The following is a 23,200-nucleotide window of genomic DNA, read 5'->3' on the forward strand; positions in this document are numbered from 1 at the left end:
GAATTAGGAGGGGAGGAAGAAGAGGTTCTTGGGGGGATACAAAGTGAATAAAGTGTAACTAATGAAAGTTAAAAAAATACAGACCTTTATATTTGGTGGTCTGTGTGTCCCCAAGGAAAGATTTATATTGTAATAAATGAATAAATGGATGGATGTTTAAATATAGAGACATCAAATTATTTTTATTAGAAATATTTGAGCACTGTTAGAGAACACATGTTTATGTTATATATGTTATATATAAGAAAAATGTGATTTTGCTGTCAAACTCATTCAGAAATTAAAGTGATGTAAAAGTTTAAAAGACAATGAAATTAAATCATCAGCCTTCAAAAAGACTGAAAAGCGAAACAAGAGAAACTGGAGGATAAAGTGAAAAACATTCCAGTTTCAGATGCAAGAAAAGGAAGCATCTCAGAGCTCTGTTCTGAACTTCACAGCGCAGTCCTTCATCTGCTCTTCATAGTGCTCATCGAATCTCTTCCTTAGCGCTGCTGAGAAGTGGTTCTTCCAGTCTCCCGTGATTCCTGTCATGAAAGAGAAGCAAGGGTTCTAGGTTATATCCATGCACGATCCTTGGTTGGAGAATCAGCTGCAGAAAAGACTCCTGTGCCCAGATATATGTGGAGTTCTTGTCCTCTTCAGGTCTTACTAAATCCCCCATTCTTTCATATCATTCCCTGCACTCTGCCCAAGGTTTGGTTATGAGTCTCAGCATTTGCTGTTACACTGCTAGGTAGTCTCCCTTGCTCAGATGTAGCCCATGGCAGCTCAATATCCAAATGGGCTCCTAGTAAGAGGAACAGGAACTGTCTCTGACATGAACTCAGTGGCTGGCTCTTTGACACCCCACCCTGCCCCCAAGGGAGAAGCAGCCTTCTTTGGTCAAAGAGGAAGACAATGCAGCCAGCCCTGATGAGAACTGATGAACTAGGGTCAGATGGAAGGGGAGGAGGACCTTCCCCTATCTGTGTAGACTTGGAGAGGGGCATGGAAGAAATAATGGAGGGTGGGTGGGGATTGGGAGGGAATGTGGGAGGGGGCTCCAGCTGGGATACAAAGTGAATAAGCTGTAATTAATATAAAAAATAAAAATTTGGAAAAAAAAACGGATAAAAAAGAAAGTGCCAAGTTGTTGAGCCAGAATCGTGAGTTGTTTTTTTTAAATCTTGTATATATTTCAGATACTGTGAAAAATTCTCCTAATCTTTAATTTTCCCCATAAAATATTTAAGCATTACATTATTAGATTTTACAAAGATAAATTTGTTTTCATTGTCTTAAAAAAATTCCTACTTGATGCATACTTTCTTTCCTATACCAATTCCAGTGAGTTTTCTTCTTTGATTTTCTCTCATATTTCAGGCCTTCTACGATGAGATCCATGGTGCAGTGATGACCAAATTATTGAATATCATCTTTGTGATGATAAACCTCTCAAATCAAGACTTATGCTTTTATATCCAGTTACTTACATGGCATTGTTCCCTGAATGTTATAAAAAAAAAATCCCAAATTTCAGGTTTATAATTGAGTATAGTTCACTAGATAATGCTTCAATGTAAATATTTCCTTTTTGATATTATCGATAACTATAATTGTTTTGAATTCCTACCTTGTCATTTAGTATTCAAAACTTTCTGTCATTTGCACAAGGAAAGTATGACTTTCAGAATTTATTATCTTATCTCAAAATAAGATAGTAAATCCACTTTCCTAGTTGCAAATCAAAATCTGTAGAGATAATATGTATAGGGCATAATGGTATACACCCAATATACATTGACCTAGTTAATGACAGTGGGTACATTATGGTATCATTGTTGATGCTGAGGTGTCTGCCATTATGCAGTGAACGATATCCTTCTTAAACCAAATAACTAGGAAACAGGAATTCAGTATTAATAAAACTCTTCTTGGATTATTAACAAATAGTGTTTAATTCAGCTACAAACTTTATAATTCAATAAGAATATTCAAGATAAAATAGTTGTAAAGAAAACACATGCTGGTTATGCAGGGTGAATAACTTTAGTAGATTTTTGCCTAAGTCATGGCAGCTTAGACCTTTTAACATAAAGCCACATGACTTCCTTGTAACATGGTCTGGTGCTTCGTATTTGATTGTTGATTATTTTGTTCCCCAGGGTCTGCTTGTTGTCTTTTATGAGCAGACACTCATATATCCCGAAAATAACATTTGTAATTTTGCCTAAGAAATTATTCCTGATTGCCTGAGTAAAAGGACTATCCCTGGGAAGGACAGAAGTGAGAGGCTGAACTAAGACTCCCAGGCTTTGGGGACAGAAGGATCATGGGAAAGAGACAGGTACTGGAGGAGAAAGAGGGTAGTCAGGATGGGGTAGATAAAGAACCATGTGACTCTGAGGATCCGCATGGAGAGAAGCAGCCCAGATGGAGAGCATCAGTAAGTATTTAGCGAATTATGGGTAGAAAGTAGCACAGACAGAAATGATTAAAGCAGATGGCATGGGATGAGGGCTGGGAGATAACAAGATAGCTTAGGTGGAAATATCTGCCCAGACCCAGATAAATTAAGACTTATTCTAAAATAAAACGTGTCTGTATCTTTTATTGATTATAATAGTGGGTTAGATAATAACACTGTAATAATTACAGGCATTTAAGAATAAACATTTTAAGCTAATTATATATTTTCAACAATACTTTCTTTTCTCACCTTTTCTCATGAAAGGCGATATTTTTTGGTTCATCACATAGTCTGGCATCATTGTATAATTGGTGGATGGATTGTTCTTCATCTCCTGAAATGAGGTGTGTTGAAAGATTTTGTCCACGAGCTCTGCTGAGGGCTTCTTCCCCAGGAACTCTATCAGTTTTACCACTTCTCTTCTGATATCCTACAGAGAAACAAAATGATTTGAAGAACAAGTTGACAAAAATTGGTGAATAGGTAATAGCTAAACATGATAGAGAACATTATTTTCTACTTGGTCATATTGGAATTAAATATATAATGAAGAAAACAAACTATTCTAAAACAATTCTTCTATATCCAAAAAATAGGTTCAGGAGACACTTTAAAAACTTTTAGGCCTAAATAAAATGAGGTGCAAAATGGTAATTTTACAACTAGTAAAACAGTACTTTCTAATTCTTTTCATTTCTGTTTATTTTTCCATAGATGTGTGTGTTGTGTGTATATATGCAAGTTTGCATGTACATGCGCACACACTTGTATTCAAGTGAATGAAAAATAGAAACGTAGTAATATAAATTCCTCTTTTAGAGAATTCGTTATTTTCCTGAGGCAGTTTGTCTCCCTCAACACTGATTCTGTTAGTTTGTCCTGTCAGTTTTCCTCTGGCATTTCCTGTGTCCATAGCACTAGGATTAGAAGCCAGCTTCCATGCCTCCCTAGTTCAATAAAGGCTGGGGAGCTGAATTCCAGGCCTCATTTTGCATAGCAATGACTTATCCACTGACACATCTACCTGGCCAGGAATATTTAATTATTTTTTATTCATTTTTAGGCAAGTCTTGCTACACTGTTCAAACATGGCTTGAACTCCTAATTACCTGCCTCAAAAGTGCTGGAATTGCAGGTGTCAGCTACCATACCTAAATGTTAAAATCTCATACATGGTATATATCACAACCAATATCATACACTAAGCACATAAACTCTCAGACTACAGTGTGCAGTGAAAGAGCAAGTTTGCTGAGCACCCAAGTGTGTATATTGTGATTTTGTTTCTTATTTCTATAAATTCAAGGTTCTTTTTGCAAAGTTTACCTTTAGAAAAATTTTGACACTGGTATTTAAGCTGTACGTAATCACTAAACATTTTTATTTACTAGATTAAAATTTAATCAAACTGGATGACTGTTCTTTTTCTTTCGTAGCTCTGCAAGTGGTTGATGCCATGTTTCCAGTGTTAATGTTGCATCCAGGGTATTGTCAGATGCTAAGAGAATCTTTAAGCTTACTGAAAATGTTTATATGACTTCCATCCCTTACCTCTTTCATGTCCTCATAGAACATAAATAGCACACGTGGATTCTTACTCTTTTCCCACCAAGATTTGACATGATCATACCAGGAACCATACAGAACTAAATAGGAAAAAAAAGTGTAGAGATATTAGATTATTATTTTGTAATCTTGACAGAAGTATTCAAATTATTTTTAAAAAGGCAAAATGATCATAGAATCAGAACAGGTCAGTTAGACTTATTAAGAAGAGTTCTGTACAGCAATGATTAAAAAATGTTGAATAATTTTATCTTCAAAAACATACTTTCAGTTTAACAGCATGACATGAATTGTGATGCTGAGAAAAGACAAAACAATTCAATTTAGAGCAATGAGAGCAGGTTTTAAACTGCTGTGTATGTGTGTGGAGAGCTATGTGTATGTGCCTGTGTGTAGACTCTGTATATGAGTCTATCTTTCTATGTATATCTGTGTATTTCTGTTTGTGTGAAACAGAGAGACAGACAGAGGGAGACAGAGTAGTTATGAGACTAGTAGTTATGTAAGCATTTACTATAAGACTAGTAATTCAGATTGTGAAATTCACTCTCATAGGACAATTTTAATCCCTCTTGTTCCATAAAGTTAGATTTTGGAAATGATGTGATATTGCAAATGCTGTCACTTTTTCTTCTGTTGCCTTTATACAACAGTTTCATCAAATCCAAGGCTAGCACAGACATGTTGAGTCACCACTAGACTTGACATCGACCCACTGTGTACTCTCTCTGTGCTCTGATGCTATAAGCAAATTTTCTTTTGAGAAGACCCACAATGACATTAAAATGATATAATTCACCATTTTAAGGCACATAAATTATTTTTCTCTGTATTTCAAGGAGAATCTTGACAATCTTGAGGCATATTTTTCCTCATGATGCTTTAGAATATATTTTTTCTGCAAGACACAACTGCTAATGAGCAATATTATGTTCTATGGATATAAAATATTTTTTCCATTATCCCTATATAATTTACATTGCTGACTTAATGAAGCTTAAACTGCTTTTCCCCCTTTGTCTTCAAATACAAATACCCCATTGCTTTAGTCAGAATTTTAATGGAATGGTAACATTCCTATAATATCTGCTCAAGAAACTCTTTACTGTTCAGTGAAATAAAAAAGAACATATTCAATCTACATACCTAGAAAAATAAGCAAGAGTTTTATAGCTATTCAGAATAACAATAAATACCCACATATGACTTCATTTAATAACTTGGCATTTTACTGGAAAAAATGAGTCATGCTTTTACAACTTTACCCACTTTTAAATCATGATTCAAGAACATGTTTTAAAACATTTTGAAAATATAAAAGTATATGTTAGAGAAGGGACACTTTAGCTCTCAGACTTATAAAAGGGAAACTACCAACTCTGCTGGTTACAACAGAGTCAATGCATTTACTTGTTGGCACAATATTAGAATTCCTAGATTTCTAATTTTTCATCCTCCTCACATACAGCAGCCTGCCATTAATCTAAGCATCTGTGTTTTCGAATTTGTGAAATATTATATCCGTTTGGAACCTTATAGGCTATATATGTTTACATATAGATTTATATTATATTTTATTTACATTATATTTATCTTCACATATATCTATATTTTCTTATATTTTATTTTATTCTGTTTAAGTACTATATTCATCTGTTGTACATATTTATATATTTACTTATCTTGTGTTTCTGGCTATATATGTTTATATTGTTTACATTCTATCTTTATTTATATAATATATTATAGTTCTTTTTATATGTTTATATTATACTTTTTTATATTATCTCTGTATATATTAATTCATTTATATTCATTTGCACTAAATAGCATATGTTTTTATTTTTCTTTCCTGAAAAAAAATCCAACGTAGTTAAGATACTCTTACCTTGTCCTTGCATAAATTTCTCCACAAATTCTGAAAAATCAGGGTTTGGATAACCAGGTATCATTCGGAAAAAGTAATAATAAGAAACCACCACATCCTTGGCATTCCGGCAAAGATAGATCATCTAGAGGATGAGATAAATTGTTAAATGAGACTGACATTCAACCAAGGACCATGTATGGATATAACCTAGAACCTCCACTCAGATGTAGCCTGTGGTAGCTCAGTAACCAATTGGTTTCCCAAAGTGAGGGGAACAAGGACTATTTCTAACAGGAACTCAATGACTGGCTCTTTGGTCTCCCCACCCCCGAAGGGAGGAGCAGTCCTGTTAGGCCACAGAGGAGGGCTTTGCAGCCAGTCCTGAAGATACCTGCTAAAACAGGATCAGATGAATGGGGAGGAGGTCCCCCCTATCAGTGGACGTGGAAAGGGGCACGGTGGAGGTGAGGGAGGGAGGGAGAGAGGGAGGGACTGGGAGGGAATGAGGGATCGGACACGGCTGGGATACAGAGTTAATAAAATGTAACTGATAAAAAAAAATTTTAAAAAAAGACATAAAAAAATTGTTAAATCACTGGATAGATTATCAACCATGTTGTAATCAAGTTTTAAAGATTCATGTTTCCAGCAAGTAACAATATAAATTTAGTGTGAAAAAGATAAAAGCATAAACAGTATGCAGAAAAAAAAAACATAATATAGTATGTTACATTAAAGCAGGGTCTGCTCTATTTCCTAGTGGCTATTAGTCTGATTCTTCTAAGAAACATATTCAGTAACCTAAGTACCCTGGGTAAGATGATCAATCCTCACTCAGAAAGATAAATGGGATGGACTTTGGAAAAAGGAGAAAGCAGGAAACAGGGCAGGAACCTACCACAGAGGGCCTTTGAAAGATTCTACCCAGCAGATGCTGAGACTCATAACCAAACTTTGGGCAGAGTACAAGAAATCTCATGAAAGAAAGAGGCGATAGAAAGACCTGGAAGGGACAGGGGTTCCACAAGGAGAGCAACAGAACCAAAATATCTGGACAAAGGGGTCTTTTCTGAGACTGATATTCCAACCAAGCACCATGCATGGAGATAACCTAGAACCCCTGCACAGATGTAGCCCATGGCAGTTCAGTCTCCAAGTTTCCCTAGTAATAGGAACAAGGACTGTCTCTGACATGAACTCAGTGGGTGGGTCTTTGGTCACCTCCCTCTGATGGGGAAGCAGCATTACCAGGCCACAGAGGAAGACAGTGCAGCCAGTCCTGAAGAGACCTGATAGGCTAGGGTCAGATGGAAGGGGAGCAAGACCTTCCCTATCAGTGGGCTTGAGGAAGGGCATAGGAGAAGAAAAGGAATGGAGGGTGGGATTGGGAGGGGGGATACAAAGTGAATAAATTGTAATTAATAAAAAATAAATAAAATCTAAAGAATTCTGCCCCTACCACTCTACAACTAAGAAGCTGAAGTTGAGATCACTACCTTCTTTATGCATTACAAACGGTTTTAGAGAAACATTTCTGCTTATTCTTTGAAGAATTATTCTCATGTGTAAAGAATTTTTTGAAAAAAAAAATTTCAAAGGAGAAGAAAAGGACTTCTACTTTGTACCTAAGTTGTTCATTCATTTCTTTGAAGTAATAATTTGAATACTAGCCTACGTTTTTAACCCTTTCCAACTTCTATGCTTTCTTTTTTATTTTATTTTTTAAATATTAGTTACAATTTATTAAATTTGTATCCCAGCTTTAGCCCCCACCCTCATTCTCCCACCCTCATTCCCTCCCTCATCTCTTCCCTGCTCCTCTCTTAGTACACTGGTCGAGGAGGTCCTCCTCCCTTTCCATCTGACCCTAGGTTATCAGGACTGCCTGCAATGTCCACTTTTGTGGTCTAGCAAGCCTTCTCCTCCCTTGGGAGGAGGGAGTGGCAGGAAAGAGTTCAAAGACCCTACCATTGAGTTCATGTCAGAAATAGTCCCTTTTCCCCTTACAATGGTACCCACTTGGATACTGAGCTACCATGGGCTACATCTGAGCCAGGGTTCTAGGTTATATCCATACATGGAACTTGGATGGAGATACAGTCTCATAAAAGCCTCCTGTGATCAGATATATTAGGTCCTTGTGAAGCTTCTGTGTTCTCCAGGTCTTACTAACTCCCTCTTCTTTCATATGATTCTCTGACAACGCCACAAGTTTGGTTATAAGTCTCAGCATCGTCTTTGATATACTGCTAGGTAGAGTTTTTCAGAGGCCCTCTGTGGTAGGCTACTGTCCTGTTCCTTATTTTCTCCTACTTCCAATGTCCATCCCATTTGTCTTTCTAAGTGAGGATTGATCATCTTACCCCAGGACCTCTTTCTTGTTTTTCTCCTTTAGGTGTACAGATTTTAGTATGTTTATCCTATCTTACAGGTCTAGTACCCACTTATAAGTGAGTATATACTGTGTGTGTCTTTCTGCTTCTGGGTTTTCTTATTATCTAAATTCATAACTCATTTAATTTACTAAACTCATGTACTCGATCATGATCAATTTTGTTACCTGTATTCTTACGCCGGCCTCTAGTCATCTAGTTGTTTGTAGCATTGACTGGTTGTTCCTAGAGCCTGTACTGCAGTCTGGGTCACCCTGTCTCAAGGAGTCTATGCTAGATTCTCTGTTTCTGCTGGCTCACTGTCTGTGATCCATAGGTAGCAGAGGATCAGACAGAAAGATCTCTGAGACTAGAGCTGCTTCAGTGCCATTTCTGAGATTTTGTTCATTCATTTGTTTCAACTAACAATTTGAACACAGTCTCCTCTAAACCACATTGCAAGTTCATATTCATTGTCCGAAAGTGGTTTTCTGACTCATTGTCCTGCCCTTTTTATTTATTTATTATTTATACAGTATTCTGTCTGCATTTGTGCCTACAGGCAAGAAGAGGGCACCAAATCTCATTATAGATGGTTATGATTCACCATGTGCTTGCTGGGAGTTGAACTTTAAAAAAACATCAGTGCTCTTATCCTCTAAGCCAACTCTCCAGCCCTGTCCTGCTCTTTTTAAAATCACTTTCTTTACTTTGTCACTTATTCTTTCTGATCCTCTAGTCCAAACATACAAAATCCTCTCTACTACCTCTTCTCTGGTGGATCAATAAACCAATCTGAAGATAATCCAAAGACAAATTCATTTCATACAATCATATCTGTTTCTTTGATGGACTCTGAGGTATAAGAAAGTATGCAATAAACCCTATCTGCAGATTTCAAAGTAGCAGTAATATCTTACAACACTTTTCAGAAGAAAAATAAAAAAAGTGGCTTGATTAAAACTCTTAAGAAGTCTTTCAGAGGTCTTCTGTGATAGATTCCTGTCCTTTTCCCTGTTTTCTCCCTCTTCCGGTGTCTATCCTCTTTGCCTTTCTGAGTGAAGATTGAGCATCTTACCCAGGGTCCTTCTTCTTGCTTAGCTTCCTTAGGTGTACAGATTTAAGTGTGTTAATCCTATATTATGTGTATAATATCCACTTATAAATGGTTATATACCACGTGTGTCTTTCTGCTTCTGAGATACCTCACTCAGGATGATCTTTTCTAATTCCATCCATTTGCCTGCAAAATTCATGATTTCCTTGTTTTTAATTGCTGGGTGGTATTCTATTACGTAAATGTAAAACAATGTCTGTATCCATTCCTTTAACCAGCAGGGTATCAAAGCAGATGCTGAGACACACAGCCAAACTTTGGGTAGAGTGCAGGGAATCTTATGAAAGGAGGGTTTATAAAAAGACCTGGAGGGGGCAGGAGCTCCATAAGGAGAGCAACACAATAAAAAAAAATCTGGGTTCAGTGATCTTTTCTGAAACTTATATTCCAAGCATGCATGGAGATAACCTAGTACGCCTGCTCAGATGTAGGTCATGGAATATCAGTCTCCAAGTAAGTTCCCCAGTACAAGGAACAGGGACTGTCTCTGGCATGAACTCAGTGGCTGGCTCTTTGATCATCTCCCTGTGAAGAGGTCACAAAGGAAGATAATGCAGCCAGTACTGATGATAGGCTAGGGTCAGATAGAATAGGAGGAGGACCTCCCTATCAGTGGGCTTGGGAAGGCGCATGGGAGGAGAAGAGGGAAGGACAGTAGTAGAATTGGGAGGGGATGAGGAGGAAGCTAAAGCTGGGATAGAAAGTGAATGAACTGTAATAAATAAATAAAAAGAAAAAAACACTTTTATTAATTAAAATTTTAATGAGAGAACATAAAAATAGCAGGCCCTGAAGTACTTTCTTGTAACACAGTGGCGATATCCCAGGACATATTCTAATATGACACAGATGAAATCTGATCTCTCCACTATAAGCTGTACACAGTGAAGACAAAGCCATCCTTCAAAAAAGCTACAAATTGTATTCTCCCATTTGGATACCAATCACATGAAAAATAACACTATTATTCACTTTAGATTCTTATTATCTCTGTCCTTGAGAGAAAGAATACAGAATTATGTTCATCTTCCAGGTTAAACAACTGAGATTCAGAAATATTAGATGCCTGGCCTACTGTCATGAAATGAGTCAGTAGCAAATCTCTTAGATGTTCTGACTCTCAGGCCTGGGTTTGGTTTACTGATTCATACTCTATGAAAAAAAAAAAAAAAAAACGAAAAGACTCTTAAGAAGAAAAATGTTCAAGAGACATCTGAAGAAAGTACAGAGCTGTGGGAAAACTTTTCTCTAGAAAATCTACAGAGGATGTATATTTAATGTTATTTCAGTTGAAAATAAGAAAGCATTAGAACCTTTGAAGTGTGAAGCCCCAGATATCTAGAAAGTGACAAATATATCAAGAAACTCTAGCAGTCATGGTGCACAACATTCTTTCTGTTGTTGGACACTGCCTATGCTGTAAAATTGTGTGACTTTTTCTCTACAAAGCTACCCAGGCTTACTGTAATTAAAGTAAAATCAAAGTTTCTGAACCTGATCCAATTTTCTTATATATAAGTCCTAGGTAATATTCTTTCATTTTTTACCCAGCATGGCCACTAAACTGGCAAGCTGAACTGGTTTCAGCAATCTCTGGGAACTGTCTCTGGGTTTGAATAGACTTCTCCTCTATTTAAACCATGTATCTATTTAGATGTCTTCTCTTCCATGATCTAAGCACTACTCATAGGGTCTGTTTACTTATGCCTTTACTCTAAGTGACTGTGTCTTTTTTTTTTCAGTTTATCGTTTTATTTAATTTTTTAATTTTATTATTTATTACAATTTATTCAGTTTGGATTCTGGCTGTGGCCCCCTACCTCATCTCCTCTCAATCCTACCCTTCTACTCTCTTCTCCCTCTAAGCCCCTCCTCTAGTCCACTGATATGGGAGGTCCTCCTCCACTTCCATCTGACCCTAGCCTATCAGGTCTCATAAGGACTGGTTACACTGACTTCTTCTGTGGCCTGTGTCTTGTGTGCCCAACATTTTACAGGAACCAGTAGCTTTGAATATGGTTTGCACCCTCCAAATTCACATTCAAGTTCAATGCTCACAATGAGGGTTGTGTACCTATAGAATGAACACAACCTGGCTGGTATTCAGAAGCTGGGCTTTTGGGAGGTGTCAAGATTTAGAAAAGGTCACCATAGAAGCAAACTACTGAGCACTGGTGGTTCTAAAGTTTTAGAGACTAGAGACATAAATGTTTATGCATCCACTCTCTCATATGTTGCCTTGAAATTTTGTCAACAAGAAGGCCATGAGCGAGTAATATATCTTGTCCCTGGATCAAAACCACAAACAATAATAAATCTCTTTCTCATAGTTTTTCAATGAGAGTGCATTGTTAGCAAGTGAAATGGAGGGCAACAGTCATTTTCATTCACTGGGTAAATGACTATCTCGGACACTTGTTTAGATATCCTATTCTGATTCGTTTGAATGTTTCACGATGTCACACATTTATTTTACAATGTTTTGTAAAACAAAGACATTCTATCTACCGAGAAATAAATATAGCCTCCTAGCATTCATCCCATGGTTCCAGTGAGTTAAACACTAGGCTTGAGATTTCAAGATAATCGTACTTAGCTCTATCAGAGGAATGACACAACTACTCTTCTTTTACCCAGAAACAAGCCAACGCTTAGTGTTTAACTAGTTTTCGGAATCATCTTAAGTAAAGGAAAAAAATAAAGAAAAGTGTAATTACAATCTAGACTTGTGTTATAACAAAAATAATTCACATTGTTGAAAAAAATCTTTGTTAAAGAAAAGAGGAATAAAGTATGTATAAGATGCATTTTAAATGATAGCTGCCTCCTTAAAGTGGTAGAGTTTAGCATAAGTCAAAAAAATGTAATTCTGGTTACCTTGCAATTCTTTTCCCAAAATGATGTTGGAAGAAGACTGGGTGGCAGGTGAGTTTTCACTATTCTAGGAGATTCCTTCTCTTTCAATTGTTTCTCTCCTGATTTAAATAAATAAATAAATATATATATATATATATACAATTTAAAAATGTTCATATGAATTTTGATGGACTTTTTAAAAGATTACTTCAGATTATAAATTGACTTAATAATAATAATAATACAAACTCACTGTGAAGAAAATTATTAATTAAATGAATTGCAAAGTAAGATCAAATATTTTCATCAATTAAACTGAATGTTTTTTTTACACGTTGGATATCAAACCTTTATGAATACAGTTGTGAATGTTCTTGAAATTCAGTGAATAGTTTTCTTACCATGTACAATATTTTAAACTACTGGAAACTGAGAAAGAAATGCTGACATAGTAGAAGATTTTCTGGAATACATATAATAGTTAAGATCATTTACTCTTTCAAACACATGCAATGGTATCAGACTACTCTGGGTTTAAAGTTTTAGAATCTCCTATATTCATGACAAAATATTAACTGACTATGTTTATAAAATCCTTTTACATTTATTGCAGCATAAACTTATCTCTATCATCTATCAACCATATCCTATACATATATCTTAAAATGTATGCCTGCATTCTTAAAAATTAATTTAAAAAATACCTTCCACCTTCCCGATGGTGAGTGCTCTCTGTCACGAACAATTCCACATTTGGCTAAGGCTGAGGATCTGGCTTGCTTCCATGTATGTGGACCTATCAGCATTGCCCACGTGGCACGCCTGGGTTGGCTACCCAGAGGCTATTTAAGCTGTGGGCTGGCTTTCCCCAGGGTCCGAGGATTGTTCAAGGTTCCTGAATAAACTGCATTGAAAAAGAAAATTAATTCCACTTAATTCATTGTATTAAGAGAGGGGCAATAAATGCTGAAATTTGAAATTCTATGTTTTAATAATCATGTTAATAAAATAATTACATAACCTTTAAAAAAATACCATTTATTTGGTCTTCATTTCTGCATTCTAGGTGAGGTATTCTATTAAAGATTGCATCCTCCTTTCATTTTTCCACATCACCTTCTTTATAGATCATATATACAATTTCACTTAGCCATGTGGTTCCTGTAAAATTTAAAAACACTTGAGTCTCCAATGAACCTTTATGGATGATAACAATATTCTTTTAATACTGTTTGATATCATCCAACCCAAAACAATGTTTTCTTGAATATTTTAATATACATCACCCAAAATAACTTCAGCAAATATGGATGTATAGTGTTATGAACAAGAATTGGTCAATGTGTTCAGGCCTTCCCATGATGAGTTGTGACATTATGAAAACTATTCACTCTCTGAACTTTAACTGTTCTGAATAAGAAGTGAAGATACTTGAATAAAAGGTGAAGCTTGAGTTCACACATACAAGCATACTTTTCAGCTTTAGACTTCCCTAGTAGTTTTTGTGCCTAAACTGAGGCCTCACTCAGAGAATATAGAAGAGTATGAATTGGTTTCTGGCTTTTGATGATAATCAAAATAATTAAAAAGAAAACCAGTAATGACAAAGTATAGTTTTATTACTTAGGATGTTGTAATACAGACAAGAGTACAGAGCTTAAAGATAGACAAAGGAAGGGTACATGCTGCTGCTGTTGCTATGGTTTCTAGGATGCTGACTGAGAAGTTCCCCTCATGAAGCTGGAGCAGTGGTTCAGCAGTTGAGAACATTGTTGCTCAAACAGAGGATTCAAGTTTGACTCCTAACACCAACATGGCAGCTCAAAGAATCCATCACTCTAATTATATGAAAACAGACACCCTCTTGTCTTACTTCTATGTGGACACTAATCATGTATGCAGTGCATAAACAGTCATGCAAATAAAACATTACTATGTATAAAATAAAAATTAATTAATCTTAGAAACAAAGAAGTTTCCTTAGGAAGAGAAGACAATTGAGCTTAGGTTTACTAAATTGCAAGCATGATTTCACCACTTTTATGATATAGGGAAGAGCCCTATCAGGTAGCAGCATGAGATACTTTTTTTCAGCAGGGGACATCTAAGAATTATATAGTGGTGAAAAGTAAATTAAACAAGAATAAACAGGTCAAAACTCTAGTAACAATATATGCTGGAGATTCTGTGGAGAAAGGGAAACCCACCTGCATTGCTGGTGGGAATGTAAACTCCTACAACCACTTTGGTGCTTTCTCAGACAATTAGGAATGGTGCTACCTCAAGAGGCTGGCTTTACCCAGGGTCAGATGATTGTTCAAGGTTCCTAAATAAACTGCATTGAAAAAAAAATAACAAGAAAAAAAAAGATTCAGCTATACCACTCCTAGGCATATATCCAAAAGATGCTCAAGTACACAACAAACAACATGTTTGTAGCAGCTTTATTCGTAACAGCCAGAACCTGGAAACAACGCAGATGTCCCTCAACTGAGGAATGGATACAGAAATTGTGGTACATTTACACAATGGAGTACTACTCTGCAATTAAAAACAAGGAAATCATGCAATTTGCAAACAAATTGTGGGATATAGAAAAGATCATACTAAGTGAGGTATCCCAGGAGGAGAAAGACACACCATATACAGTCACTTATAAGTGGATATTAGACATATAATATAGGATAAACATACTAACATCTGTACACCAAAGCAAGAAGGAACACCTTAGGTAAGATGATCAATCCTCACTCAGAAAGACAAAAGGGATGGACTCTGGAAGAAGGAGAAAACAGGAAACAGGACAGAAGCCTACCAGTGAGGGCCTCTGAAAGACTCTACCCAACAGTGTATGAAAGCAGATGCTGAGACTCATAACCAAAGTTTCGGCAGAGTACAGGGAATCTTATGAAAGAAAGGGAAGATGGTAAGACCTGAGGAGGACAGGATTCCACAAGGAGAACAAACAAACCAAAATTATGGACACAGGGAACTTTTATGAGACTGGTAAGCCAATGAAGGACCATTCATGGATATAACCTAGAACCCCTGATCAGATGTACCCCATAGCAGCTCAAGTGGATCTCTAATAAGAGGAACAGGCACTGTTTCTGACATGAACTAAGTGGCTGGCTCTTTGATCACCTGCCCCAGATGGGGGAGCAGCCTTGTCAGAACACAGAGGAGGACAATGCAGCCAGTCCTGATCAGACCTGATAAGCTAGAGTCAGATGAAAGGAGAGGAGGACCTCTCCTATCAGTGGACTTGGTGAGGGGCATGGGTTGGATTGGGACGGAATGAGGAAGGGGCTAAGGCTGGAATACAAACTGAATAAACTATAGTTAATAAAAAAATTAAAATTAAAAAATGAAATTGCTTGGAGAGATGAATTTGTGAAGATTATAGAGTTAAGTTGATGGTAGACATAATACACCTTGATATTTATATTGGGTAGGGAGTATCAAAGTTATTCAGAAAGAACATAAAAATGTGTTTTTACAAACTAAGCAAAAAAGAGGACCCTAACTAAAAGGCTCAATCCCCATCCTGAAAGGCAAAGAGGACTGACATCAGAAGAAGAAGAAAACAGGAAACAACCTAGGAACCTGCCACAGAGGGCCTCTGAAAGCCTCTGACCTGCAGACTGTCAAAGCAGATGCTGAGCCTGATGGCCAACTGTTGGGGAGAGTGAATAGAATTTTATGTAAGAAGTGGGAAATAGCAAGAGCCACAAGGAGAGCAACAGAACAAGAAAATTTGAACACAAGGAACTTCCCAGAGACTCATACTCTAACCAAGGACTATTCATGGAGATAACCTAGAACCCCTGCACAGATGTAGTCCATGGAATTTCAGTGTCCAAGCGGGTTACATAGTAGTGGGAAGAGGGACTGCCTCTGACATAATCTGATTGGCCTGCTCATTGATCACCCCCCCCAAGGGGGGAGTAGCCTTACCAGGCCACAGAAGATACCAATGAAGCCACTTCTGATGAGAACTGATAGTCTAAGATCAGAAAGATCAGTGGACTTGGAGAGGGGCATGCATGCAGAAAGGAGAGGAAGGGTGGGATCGGGAGGGGAGGAGATAGGGGCTTATGGGGGGATATAAAATGAATAAAGTGTAATTAATAATAATAATAATAAAGGAAAAAAAGAAAAAATGTGTTTTTAAAGAAATCTATTGAGAGAATAAATGCAATGGTGATATCACAATGAGATATCCAGTAAGATGCTAACTGTGAGACATCGCTATCAGAATAAGTTGGCTCAAGACCTGAATATAGAATTGGACAACTTAAAGAAAACACAAATGGAGGAAATTGTGGAAAGAAATAACTTAGAGAAGAAAACAGGAACCACAGATGTTAGCATAACCAATAGACTACAAGAGATGGAAGAAAGAATCTCAGGGGTGAAAGATACAATGGAAGAAATAGATGTATCTGTCAAAGAAAACCTTAAATCTAAAAAATTCCTGACACAGACTGTCCAAGAAATTCAAGACAACAAAAAAATGACAAAACCTAAGAATAATAGGTGTAGAGGAAAAAGAAAATTCCATGCTCCGAGGACCAGAAAATATCTTCAACAAAATCATTGAAGAAAATCTCCCCAACTTAAAGGAAAGACCAATAAGAATTCAAGAAGCCTACAGAACACCCAATAAATTAGACCAGAAAGGAAAATCCTCCCGCCACATAATAATCAAAAGAGTAAGGATACAGAACAAAGAAAAGATACTAAAAGCTGCAAGGGAAAAACGCCAAGTAACATATAATGGTAAACCCATTAGAATCACAGCTGACTTCTCAACAGAGAATATGAAAGCCAGAAGGGCCTGGACAGATATCATGCAGACCCAGAGAGAACACAGATGTCAGCCCAGGCTACTATACCCAAAAAAACTCTCAGTCTTCATAGATGGAGAAAACAAGATATTCAATGATGAAATAAAATTCAACAATACCTACACACAAATCCAGCGTTACAGAAGACACTAGAAGGGAAAATACAACCCAAGAAAACTAGCTACTTTCAAGAAAATACAGGAAATAATTAACCTCACTACAGTAAAACAAAAAGCAACCAAACACACAACCTTATGATCACAGGCAACAACAAAATCAAAGGATCTAACAGCCACTGGACATTAATCTCTCTCAACATCAATGGACTCCATTCTCCAATAAAAAGATACATACTAACAGGATGGATGCATAAACAAAACCCAGCAATTTGTTGCATACAAGAAACTCACCTAAGTCACAAAGATAGACATTACCTGAGGGAAAAGGGTTGGAAGACAGCTTTCCAAGCAAATGGAACCAAGAAGCAAGCAGGAGTAACCATTCTAAGAGCTGATAAAATAGACTTTCAACCAAAATTAATAAAAAGACATGGGGAAGGACACTTCATACTCATCAAGGGAAAACTCCAACAAGAAGACATCACAATCCTGAACATCTATGCCTCAAATACAAGGGCATCCACATTTGTAAAAGAGACATTGATAAAAATTTAAACTACACATAAATCCCCACACATTAATAGTAGGAGACTTCAACAACCCACTCTCAACAAAGGACAGGTCAACAAAACAGAAATTAAACAAAGAAACAATGTCCCTAACAGAGGTCATGAATCAAATGGACCTCACAGACATTTACTGAACATTACACCCAAACACAAAAGAATTTACCTTCTTCTCAGCACCTCATGGAACCTTCTCCAAAATAGACCATATAGTTGGTCACAAGGCGAGCCTCAACAGATACAAGAAGATTGAAATAATCCCATGTATCCTGTCTGATCACCATGAAATAAAGCTGGACCTCAACAACAACAGTAATATCAAAAAGCCTACACACACATGGAAACTGGACAATTTGCTACTAAATGACAGCTGGGTTAGGGAAGAAATAAAGAAAGAAATTAAAGTCTTCCTAGAACTCAATGAAAATGAAGACACAACATACATTTCAACACAATGAAAGCAGTGCTAAGAGGAAAGTTCATAGCACTAAGTGCCTTCAAGAAGAAATTTGAGACAGTGCATTCAAGCAACTTAATGGCTCACCTAAAAACACTAGAAAAAGAAGAAGCAGACACACCAAAGAGGAGTAGATGGATGGAAGTAATCAAACTCAGGGCTGAAATCAATCAATTAGAAACAAATAAAACAATTCAAAGAATCAATAAAACCAAAAGTTGGTTCTTTGAGAAAATCAACAAGATTAACAAATACTTAGCCAAACTAACTAAAAGGCAGAGAGACACCACCCAAATCAACAAAATCAGAAATGAAAAGAGGGACATAACTACAGACACTGAGGAAATCCAAACAATCATTAGGACTTACTTCAAAAGTCTATGTGCCACAAAATATGAAAATCTAAATGAAATGGACAATATTCTTGATCAATTCGACTTACCAAAGCTGAATCAGGACCAGGTAAATCAATTAAATAGTCCTATATCCTCCAAGGAAATAGAAGCAGTAATCTAAAGTCTCCCATCCAAAGAAAGCCCAGGACCAGATGGTTTCAGTGCAGAATTCTACCAGACCTTCAAAGAAGAGCTAACACCAATTCTCTTCAAACTATTCCACAAAATAGAAACAGAAGGAACATTACCAAACTCATTCTATGAAGCCACAGTCACCTTGGTACCTAAACCACACAAAGAACCAACAAAGAAAGAGAATTTCAGGCCAATCTCCCTTATGAACATTGATGCAAAAATACTCAACAACATACTTGCAAACCGAATACAAGAATACATCAAAGGTATGATCCACTATGACCAAGTAGGCTTCATTCCTAGTATGCAGGAGTGGTTCAATATACGGAAATCCATCAATGTGATCCACCATATTAACAAACTGAGAGAAAATAAAACACATGATAATCTCCCTAGATGCTGAAAAAGCATTTGACAAAATCCAACAGCCATTCATATTTACAGTATTGGAGAGATCAGGGATACAAGGCACATATCTATACATAGTAAAGGAGATATACAGCAGTCCTATAGCCAACATCAAACTGAACGGAGAGAAATTTAAAGCAATTCCACTGAAATCAGGGACAAGACAAGGCTGCCTGCTCTCTCCATATCTCTTCAACATAGTTCTGGAAGTCCTGGCCAGAGCAGTAAGACAATTGAAGGAGATCAAGGGGATACAAATTGGAAAAGAAGAAGTCAAATTATCGCTATTTGCAGATGATATGATAGTATACGTGAGTGACTCCAAAAACTCTACCAGGGAACTGTTACAGCGGATAAACACCTTCAGCAATGTGACTGGATACAAAATTAATTAAAAAAAAATCAGTAGACCTACTATATACAAAAGACAAAACGGCTGAGAGAGAAATTAGGGAAACAACACCCTTCACACAAATAACATAAAGTACCTTGGAGTAACCCTAACCAAGCAAATCAAATACTTGTATGAAAAATTTTTCCAGTCACTGAAGAAAGAATTAGAAGAAGATATCAGAATATTGAAAGATCTCCCATGCTCATGGCTTGGCAGGATTAACATAGTAAAAATGGCCATCTTACCAAAAGCAATCTACCTATTCAATGCAATTCCCATCAAATTACCAACACAACTCTTTACAGACCTAGAAAGAAAAATTCTCAACTTCATATGGAATATCAAGAAAACCAGAATTGCTAAAATAATCCTCTACAATAAAAGATCTTCCGGGGGTATCTCCATCCCTGATCTTAAGCTATACTATAGAGCAACAGTTATAAAAACGGCATGGTACTGGCATAGAAACAGAATGGTGGATCAATGGACCCGAACAGAAGACCTAGCGATAAACCCCCACACTTTTGGATACCTGATCTTTGACAAAGATGCCAAAACCATACAATGGAGAAAAGACAGCAGCTTCAACAAATGGTGCTGGTCCAAATGGATGTCTACATGTAGAAAAATGCAAATAGATCCATAACTATCACCCTGCACAAAACTAAAGTCCAAGTGGATCAAAGACCTCAACATAAAACCAGACATATTAAATTGGTTAGAATAAAAAATGGGGAATACCCTTGAACTCATTGGCACAGGAGATAACTTCCTGAACTGAACACCAATATGACAGGCTCTAAGAGCAACAATCAATAAATGGGACCTCATGAAGATGAAAAGCTTCTGTAACTCAAAGGATACTGTCATCAAAACGACTGCCTACAGATTGGGAAAAGATCTTTACCAACCCTCTATCTGATGAAGGACTAATATCCCATATATATAAAGAACTAAAGAAGCTGAAAAGCAGCAAACCAAGTAATCCAATTTAAAAATGGGGAACAGAGCTAAACAGAGAATTCTCTGTAGAGGAATATCGAATGGCAGAGAAGCACTTCACGAAATGCTCAACCTCATTAGCCATCAGGGAAATGCAAATCAAAACGACCCTGAGATTTCACCTTACACCCATGAGAATGGCCAAGATCAAAAACTCAAGTAACAACACATGCTGGAGATGTTATGGAGAATGGGGAACCCTCCTCCACTGCTGGTGGAAATGTAAACTTGTACAACCACTCTGGAAAGCAATCAGGCACTTTCTCAGACAACTAGGAATAGCACTTCCTCAAGACCCATCCATACCACTCCTAGGCATATATCCAAAAGAGGCTCAAGTACACAATTTGCTCAACCATGTTTGTAGCAGCTTTATTTATAATAGCCAGAAGCTGGAAACAGCCCAGATACCCCTCAACTGAAGAATGGATGCACAAATTGTGGTACATCTACACAATGGAGTATTACTCAGCAATAAAAAATAAGGAAATCATGAAATTTGTAGAAAGGATCATCCTGAGTGAGCTCTCCCAGAAGCAGAAAGACACACATGGTATATACTCACTCATCGACATAACATAGTATACACCTACTAAAAACTGTACTTTTAAAGAAACGAAGCAAGAGAGAGGACCCTAACTAAAATGCTCAATCCCCATCCTGAAAGGCAAAGAGGCTGGACATCAGAAGATGAAGAAAACAGTAAACAACCTAGGAACCTGCCACAGAGGGCCTCTGAAAGCCTCTGCCCTGCAGACAATCAAAGCAGAAGCTGAGACTTATGGCCAACTGTTGGGCAGAGTGTATGGAATCTTATGTAAGAAGTGGGAAATAGTAAGAGCTGGAGAGGACGTGAACCACACAAGGAGAGCAACAGAACCAGAAAACTTGAACACAGGAAACTTCCCAGAGACTCATACTCTAAACAAGGACTATTCATGGAGATTACCTAGAACCCCTGCACAGATGTAGCACATGATAGTTCAGTGTCCAAGTGGGTTACATAGTAAAGGGAAGAGACTGCCTCTCACATAATCTGATTGGCCTGCTCTTTGATCACCTCTTCCTGTGGGGTGAGTAGCCTTACTAGGCCACAGAAGATGACAATGCAGCCACTCCTGAGATGATCTGATAGACTAATATCCTAAGGAAGGAAAAGAGGACCCCCCCATCAGTGGACTTGGGGAGGGGCATGCATGAAGAAGAGGGAGAGAGGAGGGGATAGGGAGGGGAGGAGGGAGGGGCTTATGGGGGAATACAAAATGAACAAAGTGTAATTAATAGTAAAACATATAAAAAATTATTTAAAAAAAGGATTTAAGGAGAATTACTCTGTGCTCTTTCTTCCAATGATAATCTATGTTGTCTTAGAGCTGAGCTAAGAAGAGAAACAGAGGAACATCTTTAGGGAAGAATATTCAAACACACAGTGGTTGTATCTCATGTTACCTTGTGTGTGTGGGGGGGGTGTGTGTGTGAGAGAGAGGGAGAGAGGGAGAGAGAGAGAGAGAGATTCTGCTTAGTTTGAGACAAATTATGTCAGTGTAGCTATGGTTGGACTCAAACTCATGATTCTCATGTCTCCTAAGTATTGGAATTATAGGATCACATGATCTTAAATAGATGACTAAGTTATTTTTAAGTACAAAATGTTAATAAGTAGACAGAGAATATAAGATTGGACTTTTCCAGCTGTAGAATAGTGCATACAATACTAGTAAACTATACTGTGTATAATGCATAGTATTATACTATGTATTTGTAGTATACTAGTACCAGAGGGAAAAACAGAATTGTAATCTGTGAATATATGTATGGAATTCAAATTTGTTAATACATGCAATGAAGAGGAGGTGGTTGCCTGAAAGAGTGTTTTTGATTCCCTTTGAAAAGGTTTTAATCCCTCTGCACAGTAATAATATAAATAAAATTGTTAAAAATAGTCATTACATAGTGCATTTCTCAGACTGAATTGTTTTAAATAATGTAATTCTGTAATTGACACTTTTCATCTATTCATGATTAATGGGGTTACTAACTGTGTTGTTGGAATTTGAGATTGTGAACAGAACTGATAATGTGAAATTTATTAATATTTTTGTCACACCAAAATTATTACAACTCTCCTTTTTTGGAAAATAAGTGTCAGTCAGATAAACACTTTAATATTGATAATTCAAAGTAGGTTCATAGTTTCTATGCTACAAAGAAGCACACTGTCACAGCAAAACCACTTGCCAGATTTGGGATAAGTAGCAATCACAAGGTCGTCTGGCCTCGCCGAGAATGTTTCAACATCATCCCAATATTTGGTGAAACGTTTATCCAATAGAACTCCACGGAACTCCTCAAAAATTTCATAATACTCAGACATAGGAGGCTCCATCTCAAAGGGGTGTGTACTGGTAAAAAAAAAAAACAAAACAAAAAAACAAAAAAAAAAAAACAGATGTTTTAAAGTTTGTATGCACTTTGTAATGCTTTCACATTAGCAATAACTCTGCACATAAAGGCCATTTACATTTAAATGTCTGTTCCTTCTTACCTGTTACACAGGGCAAAAAAGCACTTAATATTACTAGAGGTAGTAAAAACTATAATCAGACGAGATCGGGCGCGTTCAGGGTGGTATGGCCGTAGA

General features: G+C 37.0%; 1 pseudogene; it reads right to left on the reverse strand.

Moving 5' to 3' along the window:
• Positions 1-279: 279 nt before the first annotated feature.
• LOC132653190 (sulfotransferase 1E1-like) lies at positions 280-22,967 on the reverse strand (annotated as a pseudogene).
• Positions 22,968-23,200: the final 233 nt, after the last annotated feature.

This window comes from Meriones unguiculatus, chromosome 3, assembly GCF_030254825.1.
Source record: "Meriones unguiculatus strain TT.TT164.6M chromosome 3, Bangor_MerUng_6.1, whole genome shotgun sequence".
Lineage (NCBI taxonomy): Eukaryota > Metazoa > Chordata > Mammalia > Rodentia > Muridae > Meriones > Meriones unguiculatus.